The sequence below is a fragment of the Cyprinus carpio genome, chromosome B3 (genome assembly GCF_018340385.1).
Source record: "Cyprinus carpio isolate SPL01 chromosome B3, ASM1834038v1, whole genome shotgun sequence".
Taxonomy (NCBI): domain Eukaryota; kingdom Metazoa; phylum Chordata; class Actinopteri; order Cypriniformes; family Cyprinidae; genus Cyprinus; species Cyprinus carpio.
The window spans coordinates 9,986,015-9,992,750 of NC_056599.1; the positions used below are offsets into that span (position 1 = coordinate 9,986,015).

Sequence of the window (6,736 nt, forward strand, 5' to 3'; positions counted from 1 at the left end):
ATTTTCACCAGGGGCCCGTTTCAATAAGGACATTCAACCAACTCTGAATTTAACCTTGAACTCTGTGTTGACTTACCCTGAGATGGGAAACCCTGAGTTTTCTGTTTCAGAACAGCTAAATTGTGTTAGTTCACTCGACTCTGAGTTTAGTGCATGCACTACGACAATGAGAAGTCATGAACAATGGAGCTCCATAATTACGATTCACCGTGGCAACAGCACAGACAAAAAAACCATCCACACACTTCCGGGTCAATAAATAACTTTAATTCTTAATCACTGTTATAATATCAGAGGTGAAAACTGTAAAATTATTTAACTAATATTCATTTTCATGGTATCCCACGGCGCCAAAAAAAAAAAAAAAAAAAAAAACCTAGAAGCATCTAAAAAAATGAATTATAAAAACAATTAAATCAAGGTAAAGCTTTAAACATAAAAGTTTCATGGATGTCCGCTACATGACTTTACAAACATCTGACATATTAAATATCTTTCAGTGTCTATTTCAATGCGCAGCAGCTTTTTCCACATAGTTTAACGCTCTTTTCACATAGGCTAATTCAATATTTTGTAATCCAACCTGTTACATTTCTTAATTAGAGTGATGAAATTAACAACTGACTTGTTCTCAGTCGACAGCAAGAAGGCAGAGGCTCACAAAATGGGAGGAGATCCTGCCCCAGCACAACTGACAGATGAAGAGGAGATGGTCAAGTAGAAGAATTTTAAAATCCAAAAGGAAAAAGAATAACTGTTGCTTTTGTATTTGTAAAAAACAAAGATGTAACCAAATAAATTGTAAATAAATTGTTTATTGAACAGCTGTGGTGGTGGTTGGTTACGGCTTATATCTTGTACTACCCCTCCATCTGGCATCCTTCCATTCCATACAGTAATCAGTTTCATTTTCAGCAGGTGCCATGATGGAAACATGTGTGTCATCGATGCATCCAACCACACTGGAAATCCTGAAGGAAATTCTAATTAATGGGTTACTTCCCAAGGTCGCAGCAAGATGTTATTGTTATCAAGTGAACATCATTTATTGGATTAGCCTTATTTAAACCGATTTCTACAAAACTGACCTACAGTCCAGTGAAACTTTCCATGTTTGATGGATTTGTGCCAAGGAAAAATATCTCAGAAAGAGCGTGGGAACGACGCACACTTTCATTATCAGTCTGCATCCAGCGTATAAATATGCATGTGAATATGACACAAAAAAAACAGCCTCCTCGTCCACGGGATCCTTTAAGGAAATGCCATTTTTGTCATTTTGACCATGTCTGCATGATGAAAATATGTGCAATGATTGAATAACTGCACTGCAAAGAAATGCTTTTCTTCTTAGAATTTTTGTCTATGTGTTTCCAGTCAAAATATCTAAATATTCTTAAATTAAGATGCATTTTCTACATAAAAAAGACAAGGTATTTAGTCTTGTTTCCATGGGGAAATTAAAAAAATAAAAATAAAAATAAGTACATTTAGAGGATTAAGAAAAAAAAAATACCATTACCATTTGCATTAAGATTTTTTTTATATATTTTTTATATATATATATATATTTTTTTTTTATATATATATATACACATATATATACAGTAGCAACATGCGCAAAAGAGTGATTTAAAAAAAAAAAAAACTAAAAGTTAAATTCAAAATGTACATAAATACACTCGCATTTAATTAAAAATAAAAAATTATTAAAAAAACACAATAAAATATATAAAAAAAAAAAAAAAAATAAAAATAAACATTAACTGGACTTAAAAAAGAGAGTTTTAACGATTATTGATTAGAAACATAAACATTTTCTGGCAGTGGAGCAGTTCATTGACATCTTCGCAGGGATTTTGACTTAAACAATGGTGATCTGACCAATCATAACGCCGAATCCGGCATTTTGCCTGACAGACAGATCAGACAGGAGAGTAGATTAACTTCGGTGGACCACTCTGTAAACTTAAACGGGCTTGACTTTGGCATCCTTTAGTTGAAACAGAAAAACCTATCTGATGTTCATTTCATGTTTAGGCTTTAACATGTGCTGTATGTAAGATTTTGACTTTACTAAAATCATAAAATACCAGTAATATGTTTGCAGATATAAGAAACATGCTCAGTTAACCATACTGTTTATATGAAAAACAATGCTACAGTCAGTTATTCTCCTTTAAGTTGTGTGTTCCGGGCCAAGGTCGGTCTCTGTGACCAAAGCAAAAAAGTACACTTGTATTTCAGCACCCCGGGTTGCCAGTGGGCATAAAAGCAAAGACACAGCGCATTAATTTAATTCATCGTAAGTGCGCTCGTTAATATTGTGCTGGTTCAATTTGGCAACCTGCGTGGGTCAAAGTCTAAGGAAAGGGGCCGGTGTGAAAAAAACCAATATTGTGAATTACACTGCAATACATAGTTCAACCATTGGCAATCCTACACACAGCACCTTTAAGTAATTATGAAAAGACGATCAGTTTCAAATCAACTCACTTGATTGAGGCACTGACAGAAACAATATTTATTGTTTGAATTTCTTTAAAAAAAAAAATGATCCAGTGAAAGTCTGAGATTTAGTTTTCATAACAGAAGTAACCTGCTCTGACCTTGTCTGTCAGCTCTGCGAAATATATTTTGTACTTCATGAGCACAGAGTGTAGTGTGAAAGAGGCATGGCTGGTTGACATAGAAGAGTAACTAACTAAGGGACAAGAAAGCGGGTCTTTGAGGTTCTTCAATTGAAACTTTAGAATTATATTTAAAGAAAGTTTGCATGTGTATTAGATAGTATCAATTTGATGCACTCTGGCTTTTATGGAACATTCGGTATTGATAGTAGTGCGTGTATATAGTACACTGACCAAAGTGAGAATACCTAAAAGCTATTGAAGCTAAAACTGTGTTTGAGTTTAAGAAACATCATTTACAACACGGTTTAGTACAGCTGCCTGGCCACCAAGACAGCCAACAGATAAACTGAAGATTATACATAAAACTTTCCATACCACCTATTTAAAATCACAATCTCATGAAACTTTAACAAAGCCATTCCAGATCAATTACACGATAACTGTGTATGTATTACTTTGGGTTGTTCTCGACATCTGTAGACTCTTTATCATCTCTCCATCGTTCATTCTTCCACATAACAAAAAAACGACTACTATCATCACCCCACCATCCATTCATCCACACACACAAAAAAAAAGGAAATGTGATGCAGAACCTCTTGCTGTTTTTACACAGAATGAAAGTAAATGCGGCCTAGTTTGACGTCAGTGATGATGTGAATAACAAGTTGTTTTCCAAATAAAATAATAGTCATGTATTATTCTTTTTTTAAAAACAATTTGTTATTTTAGATCATCACTGACGTCAAACTAGTAGCATTGGCTTTCATTCAGAAGTAAAAACAGCAAGAGGTTCTTGAGATTCTCATTACATTTGTGTTCTGTGGAAGAATGAACGATGGAGAGATGATAACAGTCAGCGTGAACTTAAAAAACACAAAGGCTTTACATACAAAGAAAACAAACCCTTGAGAGTCTACACAGTTCTGTGTCCCAAAATTATATGTAACCTCTCAAATAAGATATTGGACACGCTCACTTATTTATAGTATTTCGCAGGCTTGTCTAAATGTTGAACAACTGTCTTTTTAAGAGAAGTTCAAAATGCTTGGTGGCCAGGCAGCTGTTTTGTGGTTCATATGCATTACACTGTCACGGTGGTTGAGTGCATTACTTACTTATCATTTTTTTTGTGAAACAATTATTCAATGCTAAAATATTGTTTCTGTCAGATCTCCACATTTCAAGTGACTCTGAACCACCGTCTTTTCATCATATTACTTCATGCTCTGTCATGTATTTGCGACCGAGTGGTGGAACTAGTTGCAGGTTTAAATGGCAAAACATTGCTCAGGGGAACATTTTTCAGAAGGCCCCTCCTCCTTCACTTGCCCATCAGTTGTTTGAAAACACAAACAAGGATGCGAGCGGTCTTGAGATGAAAGCCAATGAAATACGCTTTGTTTTTAAACCAACTGGCAATGGGGTACTGTGAAAACACATTGGGTCATCACACAACCTTTTTACAGGCCACCGACATCAGTCCGGGACTGGAACCAGCACATATTCAAAGGAGAATATACTGATAGATTACTGCTTTTCAGATAAAACTTCAGCCCTGTTGAACCTTAGCATTTCTTCTTAAATAGTGCTTTTGTATTTAATTATTTTTATGATTTAGAACTTAATTTCAAAAAACTTATTACAGTTTTCTTTGTATGCATGGATTCAAACATGAATGAACATCAGATAGCATTTTATTTCAACTAAAAGACGTCAATACACACAATTTTTAAGTTAACCCTCCAATGAGGGAAATCTGGGGTCTTCTGTCTGATGGCTGTTTGTCAAAGTCAAAATGCCGGATCTGACAGGCGTGGTAACTGATACTCAGGTCAGTTCACCTGTCAATCCTAACTCCCTGCGAAGAGGTTTTTTGAACTGCTCGGTTTCCAGAAAAGTTAATTTTAAAACAATAATCGTTAAAACTTTTCAATCATTCACTCACACTTGCAAACCATCCATTTCTTGATCTTTAACTTTTTAGTTTTTTTTTATTTTTTAAGTATATTTTTAATTAAATGCGAGTGTATTTATGTACATTTTGAATATGTATTTATATGTATGCTTATGTGCGTGTATGGACGTGTTTGTATATGTATATATTATTATTTGTTATACCTTTGTATATGTATATATTATTATTTGTTATACTCTTGATTATGTTTTGAATATTTGTTTTGTATTCACGCTTTTATTTACAATTGTATCTCCTGATGTACTTTCTGCATTAATTCAATCTTGGTACTGCTAAGCAAATAGACTTTAGACTTCTTGTTCACGGAGCTCATCGCAGTGCATTCTGGGATACACGCACAGCTAAGATGACATCTTAAAACGCTGTCTACAGAGGGAGCGCACTAGGATTCAGATCGAAGTGAACGTGTCCTGGTTGAACCCGCTCAGACAGAAGCCCAATGCACTCATCTGTTGTTTTCGACTTTTTCCCATGATGGGAGCATCAGTCCGGGTGAGTCAGTGACATCAGCGTGGAGTGGGCGGGGGCTGGAGGAGGACACACACCCACGGCCCGCTGTGTGAACCCAGCGCCACCTGTCTCCCAGTCTGGAACAGCTTGTGCCTCCTGTCCGTGGGCTACCGTCCCCGTACGGGCCCCATGGAGCCTCTCCATCGCTCGTTTTCACACGCTCTGCTTGAATCTGACATAAATAAACATTTTTAGCACTCTAAAATGAGGTTTAGAACATAAATGAACATCCTAAGCATGCATACCTCACTGCAGGCGATCCCGGAGCGCTACATGTGGTGGGTTGCACGCAAAACGACCGTCCGCTCATCGGTTTGCCGTTACGATGATCTATCGATCGCTCTCGGCAGGTTGGCGGTGGCGGCCGTGACAGCTTTGTGCTCCTCAGCCTGTGTGAAAACCATGTGGGACTCTAAAAGTGAGATGAAATCAATGAGAAGTACCTCCTTTGTTCTCCACTTGTGGTGACTCAGAGGTTTGAACAGTCAGAGATGAACCATCCCAGCCACACAAACCAATGGCATTTTACATATAGTCAGCATATCAGGTGGAAAAGTAATACTCACTACTGTGACTAATGCAGCTCGTCTGACATCATTTCAAACTTTGATATTCATGCAGTCATCACAAGTTTTAGAGAGGGTTTTTTTTGCCTAATTTTAGTTAACTTGATACTCACTTTGTTTAGAGAAGCAGCTGTTTTTGCTGTATCTGAAACATCAGTCTGAAATTAAATCAGTTAGTATTTTTACATATATTTAAATATAAAGAAACTTCAATAAAATCAGTTAGGGTTCCAACACTTTTTTAAACTTAATGAATGTTCATGATTTTTTATTTTTATATATATATAAATATTTACATACATTTATATATAAAGCAACTTCAGTTTGTATTTCAAGCAATTTTGGAGCCAACCTTAACAAAAACAATTTATATTTACTATACATTTCCATGACTTCTCTATTTTAAAAATTTCCATGAATTTTGATTAAATCAATTTATAATTTTAATAAATAAATAAAATATTTTTTTCTTTGACTGTGGAAACCCATATCCATAATTAATGTGGATTCCAAATATTACATTCTATGCTGATTTCGAGTTATATGAAGTAAAATAAACATGGAATCTGATTCTTACAAACAATATAAAAATATTACAAACAAAATAAAATAAACACATGAAATCTGGTTCTTTAAAACAATACTAAAAAAAAAAAAAACAGAAATAACAAACACATTAAATCTGATTCTTAACAATAATAAAATTAAAAAATAAAAATAAAATAAAAACATGTAAAATGATTATTAGAAACGATACTAAAATAAAAATAAAATCTAAAATAAAATGAAAGAGATCACATTAAAACAGAATTTTAGAAACATGTTTCAGTCTGATTGGTCAGATCAGATTTCAAGTGGTTTTTCTTGTCTTTTGATTTTCTAACGTTATACACACAAGGAGCAGTACTGGGGTTGATTATGTCCTGAATGGTGGATGGAGAAACTCTTTCAGTCACATCATACAGCAGCACGGCTGCGAGATGTCGTGATGGACGTGATCAAGAGCAAAATTTGTCTTTCCACAATGACAGCTACACTCTCACAGTCAC

At 35.0% G+C, this 6,736-nt stretch overlaps 1 long non-coding RNA gene across 1 annotated transcript; it reads right to left on the reverse strand.

Moving 5' to 3' along the window:
• Positions 1 to 4,678: 4,678 nt before the first annotated feature.
• On the reverse strand, positions 4,679 to 5,842 carry LOC122136871. The gene is made up of 3 exons (XR_006154366.1): positions 5,367 to 5,842; positions 4,788 to 5,293; positions 4,679 to 4,754 (listed from the first exon to the last, which is right to left on the reverse strand). It is a non-coding gene; the product is annotated as an uncharacterized LOC122136871 (long non-coding RNA).
• Between the last annotated feature and the right edge of the window lie 894 nt (positions 5,843 to 6,736).